General features: G+C 56.4%; 1 protein-coding gene across 1 annotated transcript in view; it reads right to left on the bottom strand.

The window, feature by feature from the left end:
- Window positions 1-21,169, bottom strand: part of DSCAML1 (DS cell adhesion molecule like 1) — a 107,413-nt gene that overhangs the window by 49,409 nt on the left and 36,835 nt on the right. The gene's annotated exons all lie outside the window — the stretch shown is intronic.

The raw sequence follows: 21,169 nt of genomic DNA, 5'->3' as shown, positions 1-21,169 counted from the left end.
CATCCCGTGCTCCCAGCCATCGAGGGGTTCCTACACGCCTCCATGCCAGGGAAGGGGGGAGCAGTCCCGCCGGCGCAGCTGAAAGAACATGCAAATCAAACATTAATTTTTCATCTCCCATCAAACCAGTAAGCGAAGAATATCGGCCGCGCTGGAATTGGAGGCGGGGGAGACGGTTCCCAGGATAACAGGGGCTGTATTATGCAAAGTGCTCGGCAGCCCCCACTGCCCCCCCACACATCCGTGTGTGCCCAACCACAGCCCTGTTTGCGGGCACCCCATGCTCCTCCCTGCGAAATAAAGTCTCGTCAGAGCCGGAGCGACGTGCTAGGAGCCAGCGGAGGAGCAGAAAGCAGCGGCACTGCAGGCCCCCCCCCCCCAGGACCTGGGGCAGCAGCAGTGGGGCACACGAGAGCCTAACTGCCAGGCGAAGGGGAGCGGACCCCAAGCTCCTGCCCAGGCAGCGGGAGGTGACGAGGAGAGCGACACGTGCAAGCGGGCAGGGCGAGAGCATTGCTGGCCAGGACTGCAGACCAAGCCCTGCCTGCACCTACAGCCCACGCACCCGAGATCAAGGCTCCGGGATGGGGCTCGAGCCAGAGCATCCCCCCAGAGACAGGAACATGCAGGAGATCTGCAGGTTTTAGCATCCACCTCTACGGTGCAGCGACAGGAGGCATCTGCCCCTTGCAAGCCCTGGCTTTAAAGACACCAGCACATCAAACGTAAGCTCTACGCAGCCCGACAGCACGGCTTCTGCTCCTTCCTTTTCAAAAAGGGGCAAACACCACCACCAAGGAGCGCTGCGCTGCTTCGAGGGAGACACGCGGGGCAGTAATTGATGTAAACGGCTCCGACAGAGACCTCAGCGAAGTGACTGATTGCCGAGTTTGCTAGCGAGATTAACACCGAAGGTCGCCGAATAAAATCAGATCTTTCTGCCTGCCAGGAGGTGGAAAAGCTCGACGGGAAGCAGAGGATTAAGTGCACCCATGGCCAGACGGGAGCGATGTGCCTCTATAACTCTTCCCGCTAGACTCGAGCTGCTGCCTTCGGAAACGCCTCGCCCAAGCCCCTGCGCCCCTCGCCCACCCTGCAAGAGAGGAGCCGGGCAGCCGAGAGCCCCGTCAGCCCCGGGGCCTGCCCCTCGCCCAGGGCAAAGCACGAGAGGGGGGCTCCTGCACAAACATCAGGAGGGTCTCTCGCTGTGCACACACACGCCCACACACACAATATTCGCCGTTACCAAAATCCCCTCCTGCACCCGCTGCCTGCGGCGGCCACGGAGCTGCGGCATCAGTCCCAAGGGCCTTCCAATTGCAGGAGAAAAATTGCAGTCGATACAGGTTACCAGCTACTGCTCCATCCAATACACATTTATAAAAACAATGGGGTCAGGGCTTCGGGAGAGAGCACATTTTATAGTTCATAAGACTAATGAGAGAACTTTCCCTTGGCACTCCGGGGCCAATATTTCCTTACGCAGCCCTTTTTAACTGCTAGGGAATCGATAGGTGCCAGCGTTTATGAATTAGCCATACTTTGAGCATATGCATCCCAAGGCGTCCTGGACAAATCCAATAAATGTTTGGTGCTATTTCTGGCCCCGGTTAAAGTGACAAACGCCTCCCAGGGGAGGGCACGGAGGGGGAAGCCCCGAAGAACAAAGCCTGTGATTTTCCACCGCGGCTGTAACGCACTTTGCTGCTGCGGCCGCTGTTCCACGATGCCGTTTGCCTGCCGTGGGGCTCAGCCGGGGACGAGGAGCCTCCCTGGGGCGGGCCAGCAAACCCAGCCTGCAGGGAAACCCCTGCCCACACGGCACAGAACCGCTCGCCCCGTTGGATGGATTGCAGGCACCTCCTGCACCCCAGCACCACGCAAGCAGCAAGAGGGGGGGGACTCGGGGCAGAGAAGCGGGTTGGCAGGCAGCGGCCGTGCACCGGAGCTGCCCTTGGTCTCGGGAGGCTGAGCCCAGCTCGGTGCCACAGCCAATGCCCAAAGGAGGCCTGGGTTGGGTGCTGAGATTAAAGATCCACCCATCCATCCCGGAGATGCTGAAGAGGAACTGCAACTCTAGCCCAATGCAAATTTAATAAGAGCCGCACGATATCTGAGAGACTTATTTCCATGTTTGCCTGCAGTCGGGCTCCCCGGGGAGGCGCAAGGCAGGCACCGCTCCCCAGCCCTTCCAAAGGCACCAGCCGAGCCACCGTGCCCAGCCAAACGTGCCCACCAAGGAGGTCCATGGGCACCTGTGGCACACCCGCCACAAGCCCTCTCCCGGCCACGGGCAGGCACACCAGCCTGCTCCTGCCGGAGCCTGGGGAGCCGCGGAGGAGGGGGCAAGTCGGGCAGTCGTGACAGGCTTTCCGCCTCCCCTCCTTAATCTCCTTTATAAGCGCGGCTCCATCTCCTCCCGTTACAGGATTAACACCCGTCTCTTATTCTCCTCTTGCAACAAGATTTTATTTCTAATTACGCTGTAATAAAACCGGGCGCGCTCCCAGGGCTTCTTCCAAATGACTTGTCGACACTCGGCAAGATTGGATCCTACTCGGCCCCGTGCCGGCGCCTCTGCCTGGCGCTCATTAGGCATGCATGAGGGAGAGGTTTTAAGAATGGAATTGCATTTAAATGGCTTTTCTGAGAGGGAGACGAAACAAAAAAGAGAGAAAAGGAAAAAGCAGGCGAGGTTTAAAAGGAGGATGTCATTGCCACCTCCCTGTCACACTGCTGCCTGGCACCCGCAGTGCCGAGGGACGAGCCCTGTGCCCCTGCGGATTGGGGGGGACGGGGCCACCCTCGGCTCGCTCAGCCCCTGGCACAGCCCATGCTGCTCAGCAGCGGATCCTTTTCGGGGGAATTAGCTCCTAATGCAGTACAGAATTACCTGTCACACGGCAGGTAAGCGCCAAGCATCTCCACCCTGCCCTGCAGAGACAGGGTGTCCCGGGAGGGCACCGGGGCCTCTGCGCTGGGGCACGGTCCCAGCTGAGGGGCACCGATGGCAGCTGCTGCGATGGGGCCAGGTTTACCGGCAGAAACGGGCCCCAGATCCAGGGGTTTTCCTGGCCAGGCTTAGGAAAACGCACATGGAAACAAATACAGCATCAGTAAAGTCAGCTACTCCATCAGCATCCCTGCTCCCCTGCCCGGGGAGCGAGCGGGCAGCACGCGGCTGGCACGAGCACCAAGCAGAGCACCGCGGCCAGACCCACCCTTCCCAGACCTCGCAGCTCTCGCCAGCTGCTCAGGTGCAATCCCCACCGCAAAAATTAATCACCAGCAGCATGACAAATAGTTTCCAACGAAGCAGAGGAAGTTAATCTGTTCACGGAGACGCGCGTCGCAGGGAGCGAACGTCGGCGAATAAATTACTGCCTTCGCAAGGAGCGTGCCGGGTGGGCATCGCCGTGTTCGAGCCGCCCCCCACGCAGCGCCCCTGCTCTCCCTGTCCTCAAGGACACATTATCTCCCGAAATCTTACAGTCCACGCAACAATTAGCATCTCTGTCACTTTACTCTCAGTGCAACAGCTTTGCCATCTGCGTTCCTCTCTCCCTGAGCAACGAAGGCATAAGAAAAACTCCAGTTGTGCCCAGGAAGGTTTTTGGGGAGGGAAATCACAAGGCCAGCCTTGTAAGTCATTTTCCTAGAAGGAAACCCAGACCTACGCTACCCCCAGAACTGGCTTTGCACGGGCATAAACGAGAGCAGAGTTTGCCTCTCCAGGTTTTAATCTGCCTCTGAGTCCTGGCAGCTTTTCACAGGCACAGGGAAACTGATGAGTGTTTGGGGACACTCGCGTTTGTTTGTGTGTGTTACACTGAAAACAACACACTTTCACTGAAACAACCCCGGGAGGAGGGATTCCCCAGGGAGGGGGGCTGCTCCGCAGACCCCAGCCAGGGCTTGCCCGCAGAGCGGCCCCCAGCACCCACCGCCCTGGCACTGTCAGAGGAGGAGACGGAATTAATCTCCTGAGGTGGTCCAGAGCCGTCTAATAGCAGCAGAAAATTACCGAAGAGGATGAAGAGCATTACAAAATGAATAGGAGGGGACTAGAGATTTCCATGGCTAATCCTGTTAACGAGACAATTTCGTATCAAACTCATTATGTGCCAGGAAGCAGCGAGGGGGTGAGGAGGAGCTGCGAAGGGGGGGAGGAAAGGCGACGCCAGGCAAAGGGCATCCCGGGGCTGGCAGAGGAGCACCACGGCTCCCGGAGCCCACCGCGCCGCACCTCCTTTAGCAAGAATTGTGTTTCTATTTCCACAGAGAAGTAAATATTACTAGAGCGGCATTTACCACAAAATAGTGCCGTCTGCTTCAGATGTATTACCAGCCTTCTCCCGGCGCTGAGCTGCGGCGGGTAGAGATTACGGCAGGCATAAAAAAAATATAAAATCCATCAAGGTAACGCTCGCTTCAAAAAATGAGTTTTCTAACGTAATTTTGGTTTAACCTCCTATTACGACGAGCCTCATTTTCCAGGAGGCAGCAAAACGCAAGGCTCTGTCCGCACGTTGAATCTGCGCTTGCCTCTGCTCCGGCAGCAGCAGCAGAGGCTGCAGCGAGGGCTGGGGACTCGGGGAGGCAGCCCAGGGGGCTGGGGAGCTGGGGCAGGGGCTCTGCCCGCCTGGCACCCACTGAGCTGACACCCATCTCCTGTTCAGCTCTGCAGGAGCAAAGCGGAGGCAAACTGCCGCTGTGGCTTAGTGATTCCTGAAAAACGACAGCCTGTTCCCCCCAGCCCCTCCACCCTCTGCCCCGAGAGCCACAGGGGCTCCGCTGCTACTGTGTGCGCAGTGTTTAATATTTTTTTTTTAATTTGCTATTTAAAAAAACCGCAGAACTAGTCAGACTTCATGCTAATGAGAAGAGAATCTGGATCGAGGACTGTGCAAAAATTTGCATCTCAAAGAGGCAAACAGGAAGTCGCTAAGAAAGGAAAATCCAGCGCCGAGGTAGCGCGTGTGGCCATAATTAGGCTAATGCCGCCTCTGTTCTGTCAGCTCATTCCCATCAGCCCCGGGGCAACAGGGGACAACGGGCTCCTTCACCACCCTCGCCGTGGCACTGGGAGGGATGCTGCGGGCCAGGCTGGCGGCACGGGACGAAGGCTGGCATAGGGAACACAGCGGACCCGCTCCCCCGGGAAGGCTTTGCCACAAAGGACACACACCTCAGAGCCTTCTCCAGTGGTCCCACCAACGCCACGGGCACACGTGCCCACCCAGAGGAAGCCGACACCGCAGCAGCCTCGTGGTACCACAGTCAAACACCCTCGTAACCACGCTCTGCCCCCGAACAGCCCTGCGAGGTGCCCAGCCCCATCCTGCCCACACCAAGGTCACGGTGAACACACGGCTCTGCCCGGCCACAAACACGGCACCGGCTCCCACCAGACACGCAGCTGCCCCCAGCCCGCCTTGGCACCGGCTGCCCAGCAGAAACCAGCGGCACAGACCGAGCAGTCACTGTCCCCCATTTTGAGAGGGGCTAATTTGCAGCGTTTCATCAGATTTCCCCTCATTTCTTAATTGGGTTTTGCTGCCGCTGTAGATGCTGCTGTACAAACAACTCCGAAGGGCTCTAACCAAGATATTTGCTCATAAAAATCCATCACAAACGCAGAGAATGACAGGAATGGAAAATGCCTAATGAAAAGACGGGAGAAAACAACAGGTACTTCAGTCCTTTGCCATCCATCAACAACCTCGGCTTATTAAAAATATGGGAGGGGAAGAAATCCTCACATCTGCAATCAGACCTTGAAAAGACAAACACCCGCATGGGAGGAAATTCTTTGCCCCCACTTCAGTCTGCAGGAGTTTCGCCGTAATTATAATACGCGTGAGGCTGCTGGATAACACGAGAATCATTTTCCCCACTTCCATTGTCAAATGATCACTTGCCCTGCGGTGAAATCTCAATAATTATAATGCCGAACCACGAAGGAACAAAGAAATAAAACAAGCGGTGTTGTGTTCCAGGGAGCAGGGGGAGGGAACCGCCATCGCAGGACCGAAAGCGCGTCCTTTCTCTAATTATCTTCTCCAGGGCCACACATCTCTCATCCGAGGGGTAAGAAACCCTCGACTGCCTTTCTCCGTGGCCCGAGCAGCCAGGCAAGCTCCTGATAATGCCACGGCTCAGCCCTCCGAGCCCCCCAGCCGTGCCGGGACCTCCCCGGTCCGGCCGCCCACCGCAAGCCATGCCTTCGGACCCGTCCCACCGCCGACCACCCATCGGCGAGGGAAAGCAAGGGGAAACCAAAGAGCAAAGGGGCAGAAAAGGGAGGGAGGGGGAGAAAGGAGGCGAACGAGAAAAACAAGACGACAGAACGCTTGCTCCACAGCCCTCGGCTAAATTACAAACCAGTTTACTGAGGTGGAAAGCTGCAGTGAGCTGAGGAGGAATATGTGGAAACCATCTGCAGATTTAAAAATAATCTATTTTACGATCAGCCTCGAACATATTCTTTTGCAGAAAGCAAATAGGATTTGTTGTTGTTGTTTTGTGCAAACTGTTAGGGAAAAATTACTAGAAACATGCAAGGGGTTTTGCCTTCTTGAGTACTGAGAGGCTAAATATGCCCTTCCTTATGTTTAGAATAGTAACAGTCATCTTAAAATTAACTGGGGCTGCATCAGAGCTCACAAACAGTTGCAATTCGGAGCCTGCAGGAAGCAGGACGAACCTGCGCTGGGATATCTAGCGCTTGAGCTGACAGATGTCTTCCTACATACAGTAAATATAGGTCGGCTTTTCCTACCCAGAGAACTGCAGATCTTAATTAACCAGGCCACTAGCAGCATATGTAATGATTTTTTGCAGCGTGCTAAGTAAACCTTCCCTTGATTAGGCGGAGGGAAAGGAAGATGCATGTGCAAGGGAACATCTCCTCCTGCCCGACCTCCTCACTCCAGCCGTCCGTGCAAACCTCGCGCCGCGGCTCCCGTCGTTACTTCACGCCACGAAATCTGTGTAACGAGCTGGGGAGGGTGCGGAGCCACGCACCGAACCCCATGCACAGCCCACGGCCTCCCCACGGCCCAGCCCGCAGCCCGGCCGGCCCAGCGGCAGCCAGAGGGGGTCATTAAGCTTCATAGACTAAACCCCGCTCCTCCTCGTAAACCACTTCTGGATTAAATTATCCCCGGGCTCAGAGAGACAAATGAGCTAATGCAATTCATGCCGCATTACGATGAAGCTGTGCCGAGCCCTCGGCGGAGGGGCTGTCGGCGCTGGGGTGGGCGAGGGCAGGCGGCAGCACCCGTCGCTCTCCGGTACCCTTGGCAGTGCAACGATGGCACAAACAGAGCTATGGGAAAGGCCAAACTGGGGATGCTGGGGGTGCTCTGGCTCTCCAGAAAACGGAGCGAGAAGCTCCCTAGAGCCTGCGCCAGGCAGTCTGGAGGCCAGAAAGCTCCTTCTGCAACATGGGAAACTGCAAGAGAGCTGCAGATCGCTGCCCTGCACCAGGCTCAAACGAATCCTGCTAAAGCCAAGACCTTGTGATGAGAACAACCAAAAGCCTCACAGAAGGAACTCCTGGTGCCTTTACTCAGGAGTCAAGGGGAATGACCCCACGCTGCCATTCGCTGCCACAGCCCCACGTATCCACACAGGCCCATGCAGTGCGTCCCCTCCTCTCCTCCCTACTAGTCACCAGGGGAAAAAAAAAATCCGTGAATGTGCCTCGAACAAAGAGCAGAACTTCCTCCCCGCTCATTAGTGCTGGAAAAGCCACAGAAAAAAAGATCCCCAGGACACAACCTCCTCTTCAGCTCTGAAGTCGGAATGGCTTGGAAAGGATGGTTAGGTTTGTTCTTTGCCTTTCCCCTCGCTCACAGAACCCTTCTCCATGCCCCCACAGTCCAGTGCTGACCAGGTTCAGAGAGCGACTGGGCAGCCACGTGCTGTCACGGGGGGAAACGACCCTCGCACGGCATCAGCGTCGATCCCCGGCAGAGGCACGGCACTAACTCACTGACGAGCACCCCTCCCACACGCGGGGGCTGCAGCGACAGCAGCGTGGCTGGGAGGAGGAGCAGCCCCCTTCCTGCACAGCACGCAACCCAACACAACTTATCAATAATTATTAAGACAAGGCAAATATCTGCTGACCTAGTTAGAGGTCCAAGAACAAAACCAGCCACAGCGGCTTCAACCACCCAGCAGTTCTGACAGAGACAGGCCTCTCTGGCTGCTGTGGGAGCCCCAGCATTAACCCCAGCACCCCGCGAGGACCAGAAACACCGAAAGCACCGCAGGCCAGAGGAGATAGCAGCACACAAAACGTGCCGTGGTCCTCACAGCACCTGCGCCCAGCCCTGCTCCTGCTGCGGACCCCGGGAGAGGAGCGTGCACATCAGTGGATGAGCATGTTGCCAGGCGAGCCTGGAAGAACGCTGGCACCTGCTCATCTAGCCCAGTTTGTGTACGGGTTGGGCACCTGGACCATAGATGACTGCTGTGCCAAGCAGAGCGGGCTGACCCGCAGCGCTCGCTCAACAGCACTGGGAGCAGGAGCAGAGGTGCCGGCTCTGCAAACCAGTACGGCACGAGTGACTGCGTCCCAGCTGTAATCCCGCTGGAGAGCTCTCCTCCACCACGAACGAGGATGAGAGCGTGCTACAGGGCCACCTTGCCACTGTCATCGCCAGCACACTTAGCTGCTCTCACGAGGCTGCAGCTTTCATAGCAGCGTCCTCGAGCGCTGCCCTGGCTCCTTCAGCCGGGCTACGAGCCCCGCCGTGCTGGAGGGCTGCACGCTCCCTCGCCCTGCGAGCAGGGACCCTCTTCTCCGAGGACAAAGGCAGGCCACCGGCTGCTCTGCCACGACATCGAGCAGGGCTGGTGACCGGGACGCTGAGGAGGGAGCCCAGGAGCCATCCCGTGTCCTCCTCACAGCGGCACAACAGTATCCCCAGCCCAGGAGCTCAACTTAGGCAAATTCAACCTTGAAATAAGATGCAATTTCCTAGCAACAAGGAACAGGCTGCTGGGGCAGCTTACAGCAGAGCCTTAGATGCAACACAGTTTTGTTCTGACACGCTTTCATCCGCCTTCGCAGCACCCAGGGGCCGGAGGGCACAGGGTGATGCCCTGGCACCCCCCAGCTCTTAGCAGTCCCTCAGCTTGCACCTGGGCGAGCGGCACACAGAGGCCTGGCACCCCCGGGCAGAGCTGCTGGGTCACCCATTATTTTTGGAGGCACGCTCTCCCCCCAGAGAGGAATGGCTGCTTGTCACCACGACAGCACAGAGACGCAGGACACCCCCATGCCCACGCCGTGCTCCGCTCAGGTCAGGGTGTTCAGTTCCCGGGAACTGGGACCCCATAATTCGCCAGTGCCTCCAGTGTGACCTCCTGCATCTCACTCACCCGCAGCACACACGCACACAGAGTTTCATCCGAGACCTGAGCTCATTCTGTCCTGTTCTTGCCCCCAGTCTGCCTCCCTGCAGTGACGCTCAGGATGAATCCCTTCAGCTCGGGCACACGGCAAAGGCGCTCGAGAGGCGCCCACCCCCACCCGTGCCAGGTCAGAGCATCGCTCGGGGCGAGGGACACGAGGACAGTGTGGACGCTGTTGTCACCGGCCTGGGGGACACCTCCCGGCCACTGGCCTTCTGCCCAAGGCTCCCTCCTGGTCTGCACGCTTCAGTGGTGCCTGCACAGCATGGGCTGTGCCAGGGCAGCCCAAGGCCTCAGCGCCAGCCCCAACACTGAAGGAGCTGGCAGAGCCGGCTGCCACGGCGAGGCAGCAGCCCATGCCGGGAAGCCACCATGGCTGGGTGGCCCCAGGAGGGCAGGCACAGCCGGGAGCCGTGGACACAGGGTGCAAAGGGACAGAACTGACAGGATACGCATCAGTCACCCCTTCCAGCTGCTATCCAAGCCTCGCTGGCCGCCGTTCTCAGCGCCTGCTGCCTCCAACACGCCACGCTGGCAGGACAGCGGGTGATTTTGGGAGCAAAGGGGCACAGCACAGCCCCTGTACAAAGCCACGCGAGGAGGGTCCTCATCCACGAGTGACAAGGCGGGTGCTGTGAGCTCAGTTTGCACAAGCAGAGCAGAGAGCTGAGCCGCTGTTGGGGATGATGAGGATGCTGTCGCTACCAGGAGCTGAGCTCTCGCGGGCGGGCGGCGGGGAGGGCAGCACGGGACGGGCTGGCCATGCTCCTCGGCGACACACGTTAGCGAGTGCACAGGCTACAGCAGCAGGGCCAACACCCAGCCGATTCACAAAGGTTTTACTCTCGAAAACGCTGCAAAGTTCACGCACGTTCACTAATTACTCAACCTGCTCCTCTATCAGATGAATAATGAGGGGAAAAATAATCAGCAATTTGTTCAAAACCACACGGAGAAATCCCTGGGTGCGCTACGGCAGCGCTCCGCTCGGCGTCAGCACGTCCCGCACAGCCGGGCTGCTGCACGGATACAACCCCGGCACACACAAAAGAGCAGCCTGGATGTGACGGGCACCCGCCAGCCGGCACCGCTTTCAGCGCACCCACGCGCCCACCCCTGCCAGCCGGCTCGGGCCCCGCTCAGACGCGGCTGCCCGTGCTCGCAGAGATGCTGCTGGCAGGCTGGGCTCACAGCGACTGGACCCAGCTGCTCGAGGCAGGCGGGCCAGGGCAGGCACAGCGCTTGGACACCCAGAGCCAGGGCTGCAGCTCCCACCGACCCCCAGCAAAGGTGCCCGACAGGGCAGTGCCCCCATCTCACACGGAGCTTGGACCAAAACCGACAGCTCGTCCCCGCAAGGACAAGGGTGCCGGCACAGGCGCTCGCTGCAGGGCTGCAGTGGGCTGGCTCCGCACCCCCAGCATGGCCCAGCCCCACAGCAGAGGCATCCAGGGCACGTCAGCCACAGCCACCTCGTTGCTCACCTCGTTGCTCAGCCAGGGCCAGGAGACAAGGAAGCACTAAGCTACCCTCTTCCCGGTCCTCGCAGCAGAGCATGTGCCACACTGCAGCTGCAGCAGAGCAAAGCCCCATACAGGACAGCGAACATTAAAACCCCTCTGGGGGATCCCACAGTAAAAGGCAACTCTACTCCCTTTCAGATATAATTTACGTGCCTGCCCTTTACCGACTTCATCTTGATCCCCACACAACGAGGAGAGGTGGCACAAGGGGACAGATGTGCGCTGAGGCCCCGCTTTGGAGCGGGGTGCACGGGGGGAGAGCCTCGCTTTGCTCAGTGCCTCCCTTTAACCCACACCCAGGGCTAGACAATAACGAGCTGCTCTATCACCCAAGACCCCTCCCCAGCCGAGAAAGGGGATTGGGAAAAGGAGGGAGACTCGTGGGCTGAAATTTAAACAGATTTGATAAAATAAGAAAACCAATATCAACACTAATACAAAAGACAAAATTATACTTAGCTCAGTGGTGGCAAGTTCCTCCAGGCATAGTAACCGTTGTGAAGAGAGGAGAAGGGAGAGGAGAGCAGAGCCAAGAGCCCCCTCCCCAGCAGCCTTCCCTTTTATAGTGACCCTGGTGTTACTGTTACAGCACACACCTGTGGGCACCCTGGGGCAGCTGCCCTGGGTTTCACTGCTGATGGCCTCCATCACCAGCCCACAGCTGGCCACAAACTACAGCAAAATGGAAGAGAAAATTCACTCTATAAATTTTATCCCTGCAGAACCAGGACACTCTGCTCCCTTTGTGTCTCTTTTTCTGCTGTACTCTGAAGCACAAACAAGAGCAGCCCGGCTGGGCAGGCTGCGGCTGCCGTAACCCCCCACCTCGGTGCCAAGCCCTGCCTCGGTGCCAGCGGCCAGCGCTCGCTCCCCCCAGCCGCTCCGTGCTCAGGTCTGTGCACGGACCGAAGCCGGGGCTGAGCCGAGCCTGGCACAGCTACACCTCACAGGAGAGGTGCCTTTAAAAGGCAGCAAGGAGCTCCTGCCTCCTTGGAGCGCTCAGAAACCCGGCCAGGCCTTGCTCTCCGCAGCACTGCTAATTACCTCGGCTCTTCTGTAAGACAGGAATAATTAAAGCACCTTCTCTTTCCCCAGAGAGCGAGAACAGGGGCCTTGGAACATGGTGTGGGGAGGGAAACCTTTTCCCAAACTTCTTCCCTTTCCTCAGGGGCTGGTCCTGGTGCAGGGCTCAGCACTGCAGCCAAGGGCAGCGAGGAGCCTCCTCGGGGGACACTTCTGTCAGTACACACCCCGAGGGGGAAAGGAGTGAGAGAGAACCGGCTGGCTCAAGGGGGCTGGACAGCAAACCGCAGCATTTTTGGCTGAAGAGGCACTGAAGAGCCAGCACGTCTCTCCAGAGGAGGCACTTCAGCCAGGGGATTCTTGCCTTTGCACACTAATTGGTTTAAAAGAAAACCATCCACTCACATGGCGTGGAAAAGCACCACAGCATTAGCGTGGGAACCTCCCACCTTGCACACCCAACCACCCCACACGCTGTGCCACCCTGCTGGGCCGTGGTGGGGGCAGCAGGGGCAAGGACAGGGCCACCGAGACAGAGCCCTGTGGCCACCATGCATGTCTCCAGCCAACACCATCCTTCAGACATGGGCTCTACAGCTCCCGCAAAGTCGCAGACGAGCGTTACCGTCTCCGTAGCGGCAAACGGGAGCGCACATTTTCCGGAGCACAATCTCAGAGAGGTGAGGGGGGGATGGAAACAAAAGCCAGCAATAAATCACTTCCCTGCTGCTACCCGAGGAGATATAATTAAGTTTATGCCTAGAGTGGCGTTGCCGACAGCGGTCCCGCAACGAGACAGACCGAACGCGGAGGTGGGGCTGCCATAACCCAGGCGCGGGGCGGCAGGTGACACGTGCGCACCGTAACGGTGCTCAGCCAGGGAGCCGCCGTCTCCAAACGCCCGCTGCGGGGGAGAGCACGGCTACAGTTCTTAAAAGCCACACCTCGGATGGCACAGGGCACCGGCGTGCATCCAGAAAGGGCTCTGCTGCCTCTGGCAACGTGCCTGCTGCTCCCACCACCTCACCCCCACTGCCCCTGCCCGGGGGGTCCCTTCCCCTCCCCACCACTGGGTCCCCAGTCCCCTCCCTCACCCACACGTGGCGCAGAGGGTGGCACGCGGAGGTCCGCCACTGCACCAACCTCACTAGCCCGTGTCCTGCTCATGCTTAAGCACAAGCTTAACCTTGGGCACATGAAATATCCACTGACCTCCAAAGGATTATTTGTGGGCTCAGCCGCACGTGCCGGGCGCTCGGCAGGCGCGGGATGCCCGGCGTCGCACCCCAGCACATCCCAAGGCCAGCAGAGCAGCAGCGGGATGGCAGCTAAGCAAGAGCCCTCCCACACTTGTGCCCAGCACTGCGACGCGAGGCGCAGGCGCTGCCCAACGCTGCCAGGCGGTCAGCGTCCCACCTCCGGCCCCTGCTCCCTCCCCGGCCAGGAGGAGCCTCCGGAACACAGAGTGGGGCCCAGCTGAGCGGCGAGCGCCCAGCTGCCATCTGGACGGATAACAGGATTTTTTCCATGCATGTATGAAAGAGGGGGTGGGGGAAGGCTGAGGAGAAACAAGGCTGCAAAATGAATTCAGCATCAATTATTCTAAAATATGCGTGTTAATATGGGAAGGGCTCCACGGCTGCATCCATCTCTGCTTCTGTTCACTGCGAGCATCAAAATGTGACCCGGGAAGATGACAGCATCTCGCGTCTCACTTACACAAACACGAGCCGGGGAAGGGGGGATATTAAAAAGGGAGACAATGCTGCATATTAAAATGCCACAGATGGAGCTTTCTGCAGCCTTTGCAGTCTGCCTCGGAGATTATTGCTGGGCCATATTGTATTAAAAATGGGGGGTGGCTGTGTTATTTATTTCATTTTTAAACAAATTCCATCTCCTACTCACGCCGGATGGATCAAGTGAGCTCTTGAGCTCCAGCCAGCTCTTCCAGCAAACCCACACGAAAAATGCATTTTCATTAATACGAACTGTTTGCAGCAGGTAAATTAATTCTGGAAATGGTTTTCGTACATGGCAAATTATACGTTCAGTGAAAACACCAGACGACACTCTCCGGTCATAATAAAGGCCCTGCGCTCCCGTTAATGAAGCGGGATTGCCGGGTAAAGGCAGCTAGCTGGAGCAGTTAAACAAACAAATAAGTAGGTGAGTAAAAGCCGAGGGGGTTTGGTGGTGCCGGGAGGCTGTTGGGCTCCCGCAGCCCCCTGGGATCACAGAGCAGGACCCGGCCCCGCAGGCTCGAGACCCCCGGTGAGGGGCAGGAGGAGCCCTCGTCCCTTCCCATCACTGCGAGGGCTGAGGATCCCACTGGGGAAACGCGCGAGGGGACGTGAAGTTTGAGAGCACAGTGGTGAAGAGCGCAGCAACCAGGAGCAACCAAGGGGACCGCCAGCCCTCCGCCACCTCCCAGACAAGAAACCAGCCCAAATACTGGGCTCCCTCCTCACAAGTTGCTCCTTGGCTCTCAAATCTCATTATGTCTCCTTTAACATCCCTCTTCGAAGCGCCTGCTCATGGCCAGGGAAGCGATATATAATTGATGAAACGACGACGTGCTGCCGCCCCGGCTAGGAGACATCTGTTCTGCACGTAGCCTCGCTCAGGTGCTGTCACGCTGCATTTGCCGCAGCGCGCCCGAGCCTGACTGCGCACGTCACGTCGGGCCAGCCCAGATCTGTGCTATCGTACGGCTCGGGGTGGCGGGAGCTAGCGAGATATTGCTGCAGGTATTTTAGCCCCTCTGCGGTGACCGTCCTGCCTTCTCTGCCCTGCATTTCAGGCTTATTTCTGCCGATTGCCTTCAGGTTCCTTCCCCCCCCGCCTCGGTGCCAGCGGCACTGCTGCACCAACTGACCCAACTGACAGCACTGCTGCGCCCTTCCAGCGGCACCCCCGGCACCCGCAGCCCCTCTCAGGCAAGTTGCCTGCCTTTTCCTTGGCAGTCCTGACTTTTAAAGACAAGGGCCAAACGCAAGGCGGGTACGGTGCCTTGGAAGCGGAGGAACCATCTCAGAGCGATTTGAAGAGCAGAGCCAATATCAATCCCCCCATTTGTCATGGGGAACTGCAAGCCACGGGAGGAGGGGGCAGCATTTCCTAACAGCCTACCGCCTGAGAAAACAAAGAATGATGAAGAATCCTTTAGTCACCTCTTAATTACATATTCCGAGTACATTAAGAAAGGAGAAATGCATCTCGGGTCACTGCCTGTCATCATGACAAAGGCCCGTGATGAGTTCAGTATTCAAAATATTTGCACTAATTATCAGCACAGCTCCCCTTTGAAAGCACTCGGAGGGAAGGATGGTGTTTCACCCGAGGGAATCAGCTCGCAGCCCGCGCTGCTTTCGCGGCACTACAGATAAATATACTCGTGCGCGTGTATATTTTTACCAACGTGCCTGCGTATGTATCCACGGAGAACAACCTATAAATGCCTAACGCTCGGCTTGTGGGGCTGGAGGGAGGGAGCAGCAGCAGAGGGGCTCTCTTCCTCTCTCCTGCACACGCCAGCAATGATACAGCCTGAGGCACGCTGGCCTCCGCTGGACGCCCCAATGTGGGAGGGGGTACTCTCACCCCGGGGCGACCGCTGCAGCCACGGCTTGGTCAGGTGGAAAACAGCCCTCTGCCGCTGCAACCGCCCAGGGAAGGAGAGAAACACGGTGAATGCAAATGGCGACTGACCTTTAATTAGTGCATAAGCAGGCACAAGGGGGAAGAAAACCACCAGAACTTCCCTGGGCACCTTCTCTTTCTCAAGGGCAGCAGGAATCACAGTGTCCCCACGTCAGTGACCCTGCCTAATAATTCAGGCAGGAGCTCCCACAAAACCTCCTCGCCCTCTCTGCCTGCACTGCCCCTGAGCCCACCTCCCAGAAAGGCCAAGAGGAGGGCAAGGGAAGGGCAAACACAGTTCCCTGGCTCCCACCACGGGTGCTCACAAGATCTCACTGTACGCGAGGCAAGAGAAGGGCCAAAGACATACAGTACGTGCTGCTTGCCCCCCAGATCGCTCCTGCCACCGGCAAGACACAGAGCACCACTCCTGCCTGGGGATATCCTCCTCCTTTGATGCACGCTAACCCGTGCCAAAAGCCGAGCAGAGCAATCCCCGAGAGCCCTGGTGCTGCTTGGGGCCACCGAGACAGCATGCAGGCCCGTGCCTCTGGGTCACAGCTTAGTCTCAGGCTCGTGGGACTCCCCATTATTTCCCCTATTTGTTGCTAGCCGCTAACCCACGGAGCCTTCCTGGTGCACTGAATCTCACCCGTCCGTGCGCTACGGAGCAACCTCTTGTCCTCAGCAGGCATTTAATCTGACTGGACAGCAGCAAACCCATGTAGATATAAATGGGGCGAGGAGAAAATAGCATGCCTCAGGTTCCTCAGGAAAGCATATGGGAACAGGAGACTTATTAATAAATTCTTCTTTGTTCGGTATTGTCTGTGATAAATAGCTGCACTCAGCATCAATAACTGCAAACATCCTTGGGAGAGAGAGACACGCAGAAACCCATCACGCCGCTGAAAGCGGAGAATGGATTCAATTTCAGTTTTGAAGGCAAATTTCACAGGCCTAAACAAAATTATCTGAGGGGGCTGCTGTGGCCACACATGCAATAAATGTAAGGTTATGGCTGCTAAACCAGGAGAACGTCTCCCAAGAGCTGTAATATCTTAAGCTAAAGGACAAGAAAGAATAGCCCCATTCAGGGTGATGCCTTTGGAAAAATAACATTCATGTTCCCAAATAAAAAATGTTTTTACTAAGGGAACACAATGCTTCTGGAATGTTATGGCCCCAGAGATTACTCAAACTCCCACCCCCTTTGCTGGCATCTGAAAGCAAATTTCCATGAGATTTTAAACACTGCTGAGACCTCAATAATTTGGGGGTAGGAGGGAAAAGAGCAGTAGCAAGAGACATTCCTAATGGCGAAGACATGAAAAACGCAGCTTTATTTTTTTGATGATTGCATTAGATTTTTTTATCACAGAGATGAAAAATGAGCAGCTACCACCTCCTAATTCGCTGCCTGGGGACTAGATTCCTCTCTGCTGCCGTATGAGGAGAGGCACTGAAAGCAGCGCTGTGCGGGAAGCGAGTTATATTTAAGAAGAGCCCACTCCATTGCGGAAAATTAGTAAGGAGGTGCAAAGGGCATGTACAAGGGCACGAGAAAGGCCAGTCACGTGGGTATAGGACAAGTAGCAAAGTGTAGATTTCCAGGTGAATAGCTTTAAAGGCAATAAAGATAAGAGATGGCAGAAACTGGAAAGCACGTCACCTGGCATTGCCCGGGTTGGCTCGGCAGCTCAGCTGGCATCCCCCCCAGCAGGCAGGGGGCAAAGCTGCCCGTTCTGCAGGGAGGGCTGGAGACGCAGCGCAGTTACACACCACGGAGCCGCAGACGGTGGCATAACCCGGCCACCTCCGCGGGGGCAGCGTCTATCGCAAACACCGAAGTGCCACCACCCGGCCACGGGCCCCGCCGGCCGCTCAGCACCGCGGACAGCGCCCGGCCCCGTGGCCGCTCAGCACCGCGGACAGCGCCCGGGCTGGGCACTCCCAGCCCCTGCACCGCCCACAGGGACCCCCCGACACCCACAGACGTGCTTTGGGCTTATTGACTTATTGATGCACACGGGGGAAAGGAACAGGTACTTTATGCCGAAGATATTCGAGAGGTTTTCTGCACTCTGGGGGCTCCGAGCGTGCCAGCGCGGCAGAGGAAGAGCGCAGCTTCTCATCTCCCCTGCAAAAACCTTTCAGCTGCCAGCATGTATTTCCACCCACAGATATAGTGACTTCCCTGGGAAGCTCCGAGGAGTAGGAAGTGCCATCCAAGATGGTCTGAAGAAGCGGTACAACCACCTAGCACATGCACCACGGATGTGAGGAGATACGATCAGTAGTTCTCGTTTTCCTGAACAGCTTCTCCCCTGAGATATCACCTATATATATGCAAAAGTCCACCAATGGCCACAAGGCCAGGCCAGCTTTGTACCTGCAGGTACAGAAGAGCTTTCCTCCTGCCACTTGGCTGTGGGGCAGGACGAGTTTGTGCACACGCCTGGGACTACTGGGCAAATTCACCCACAGCAGCTCTTCTCCAACAACATTAAAAGCACAGCACTGCTGCTAACACTCCCTTTGGGCAATGCGAGCAAGTTTCTGACTGTTGTCACAAAAGTGACCATGTCTTGCTGGAGTTTCACCTGACTGAACAGCACAAGCGCTAAAGGAAGCTATTTGCACAGCAGCTTTGCAACAGGGCATCCCCCTTTTCTTTCCTGGTAATCCTCTGCTCTGTAACCACCTTTTTCTCACGCTTTAACTTGGAGCACCGTGAGTTTGAAAGGATAAAGTGCATTAAGGGTTTTAACGCTGAGGAAGATATCAGCCTGACATTTTAATAACACTAATGCTCTGGAATTTGCAGAGTTATCACTGTAATGCATTTCTCAACACCAGTCCCTCCACTGTGATTCGTACAAGCTCTATACCACATTAAACACCATGGGCTTTCCTGTTGCTCCGGGTAAAGAAATCAGTTTAATGTTGCTCAAGTTATTTGGTCCTTTGCCTATGTCACGCCTGAAATTCATCCTAAGCCAGTGCATGTAAATCAGCAAGGATAGGATGCAGTTTAGATGACGCAATAAGGGACGGACGAATAGGAGGGACTCTCTTAAAAACAAAGAGGACCATTCCTGTCCACAGAAACAGGGTGGAAAGACACAGACGTCAACGAGCTCTACTGTGACAGCCACTGAAGCATCCACCACGGCTGCACGACAGACACTGGTCAGCTGCAAGCCCTGACAGCTCGGACGGACACAGGAAATTTGGGGAGCTGAGGGAATGGCAGCAGCTGCCCCATCCCCACATGTAGGGGAGCTACACGAGCCAGCAGCACCCACAGCTTCACCTTCCCCCACCCCGCTCTCACACCTTATGTCCAGCCAGAGGAGTGGCTAAAACCGTATAAACACAGAGGCAGAGACAAGCAGCGAAGGGAAACACCTGGGTTCGGTACTGAAACATGCCCCCACCTGCATCTTCGGGTGTCTCTGCTCCCAGACACTAGCAAAGCTCTGGCCACAAAACACCCACTCAAGCCCCTGGTTCTGCTTCCTCAGAGGAAACTGGGTCCTTGCACTTTCTGCCCCCCTTCTTTTATGTCTGAGTAAAAAAAAAACCACAAAACAAACAAATAAAAAAACCCCAACCCTAAATGGGCTAAGAGCACCAATCAAATTCGATGTAAAAACATAGATGCATTAAAAAGTTAAGGCCACATATCTGTAAAAAATACAGCTAAAATGCAGCCAAAGCCAAGGCGTTTGGGGAAGTTAAGCCCTAGTGAAAACTGCTTCCTTTTCTGTCTTTGACACACACACACACGCTGCTCGACAAAGCCTCCTGGCAACAGGCACCAGGGTACTTTTTTGGTTTCCAATCCCCTCTCTCCTGTGCATGGAGCCCACACACTGGGACTGGGCTTAATGAGCAAGAATTCGAAAGCAGAGTTCGACATAGGCTAAAAATGAACTTAAGTTTCACACACAAAGTCAAGTGCAAAAGGAACTAAGTGGCAGGAAGCCCGAAGAGTAAATGAGACTGTTACATCTTGTGTCTAATGAGTGACACCAGGTAATGCTGGCAAATTGCTCACCTAGAGACAGCAGCACTGAATTTCTGATGGATGAACAAGCCTTTTTTTCCCCCCTCATCAGCACACATCACAGTGAATGATAGAGCATGTTTTTCTGACGGTGCTGGAGATTGTCACAATCACTTGCTAAATCCAGTTCTGCTGGTAGTATTTTGGTAGAAAAGCAAGTAGCACTAAGTCAAATCCTCAGCTGACAGAAGCTGGAAAAGCTCCCCAAGGGTCAGCTAAAACCAGCTGCGTCCCTCCCAGCCTCTGCTTCAGGCAGACACAATCCCGACTAAAAAAAATCAACGTGCGCAAGAGAGGGAGACGGCGCGTTTGGTACGATGCTAATGGGCAATATTAAAAGCATCGAGGTGACTTGGAGAGAGATGGTTTAGTACATGAGAACAAGCTGATCTGCAGCCAGAGTTAGGTAAAAAACCTCAACGTTTTGTGGGCGCTTCACCCCAAAGCAGAGCACACACGTGGTGGGCCCCAAAAGCACCATCACAGCCCGTGTCGGCGGCCGCCCCTGCCCGGGCACCGCTGCCGGTCTGGCACGGGCCAGGCAGCGAGCGCTGCCCGTCACGTGGGGAAGCCTCACGGCTGAGCTGCGATGCGTAAAAGGATTTACAGATGTAAAGCCACATCTCGATAACGCTTGGAACAAATCCCTGACATTCTTCACACAGCTCTGCACTAACAGGTTCGGCTCTAGCAGAGTGGAAAAGGCAGCTCCCCGCTATCTCCACGTCTCCATCGCCGTTAACCGTTTGAAGCCTTCTCCCCTCCGAAGCAAGGTGGAGCTGGATCGGCGGAGGCAGGACTCTCCGCGCTGACAATTATTCTCCATTCAGGACTAGCCATTTGCATGCAGTTCATTTGTGATGCAGAAAAGCTTGAACCTGTCATTATCGCTTGGCATCAGTACAGCACTGTGAAAAGACACCGCTCGGAACATGCGCACAGCGCTGCACCCTATTTTCTTTAATCTAGGCTAAAACCACGAGAGGAAGCAGGAGGGAGGGAGGAAGAGGGAAACGGGGAAAACATCTTTTCCATAAACAAGAGTTTGATTCTCCAGCAAGCCAGGCGCAAGTGCTCTGCTCAGGGCTCCAAAGGTTTGTACAGAGATGCTCGGGGCAGGCTGAAAGCGAGGGGTTTTCGCAGCACATATGGGCAGTGTGTGCAGATGACATTGGGCTGGTCACCTCTGCACAGCTGGAATCCGCTCACAGAATTATCCCCCAGAAAGGGCTCCAGGAGCCCCCATTTTGCTGTACACACACAGTCTGGCCAAGCAGGAGATGCCCAGAGGCCCTCCCCGACACGTGCACATGCCCAGCACCTCCTCCCTCCCGTCTTCACACACCTCGGTGAGATGGGGATGGCAGTAAAGTGAGGGGAGCAGATGGAAAGCAAAAGCCCCACTATGTGGACTAACCCGGACAGTCAAAGATCAGCCCAAGCCCTGCCTGCAGCAAGGGCTTTAACAGCTCTGTCAGAA

Source organism: Nyctibius grandis, chromosome 25, assembly GCF_013368605.1.
Source record: "Nyctibius grandis isolate bNycGra1 chromosome 25, bNycGra1.pri, whole genome shotgun sequence".
Classification (NCBI taxonomy): Eukaryota; Metazoa; Chordata; class Aves; order Nyctibiiformes; family Nyctibiidae; genus Nyctibius; species Nyctibius grandis.
Note: the sequence above shows the minus strand (reverse complement) of the source record. Positions and strands in the feature narration are given on the sequence as shown.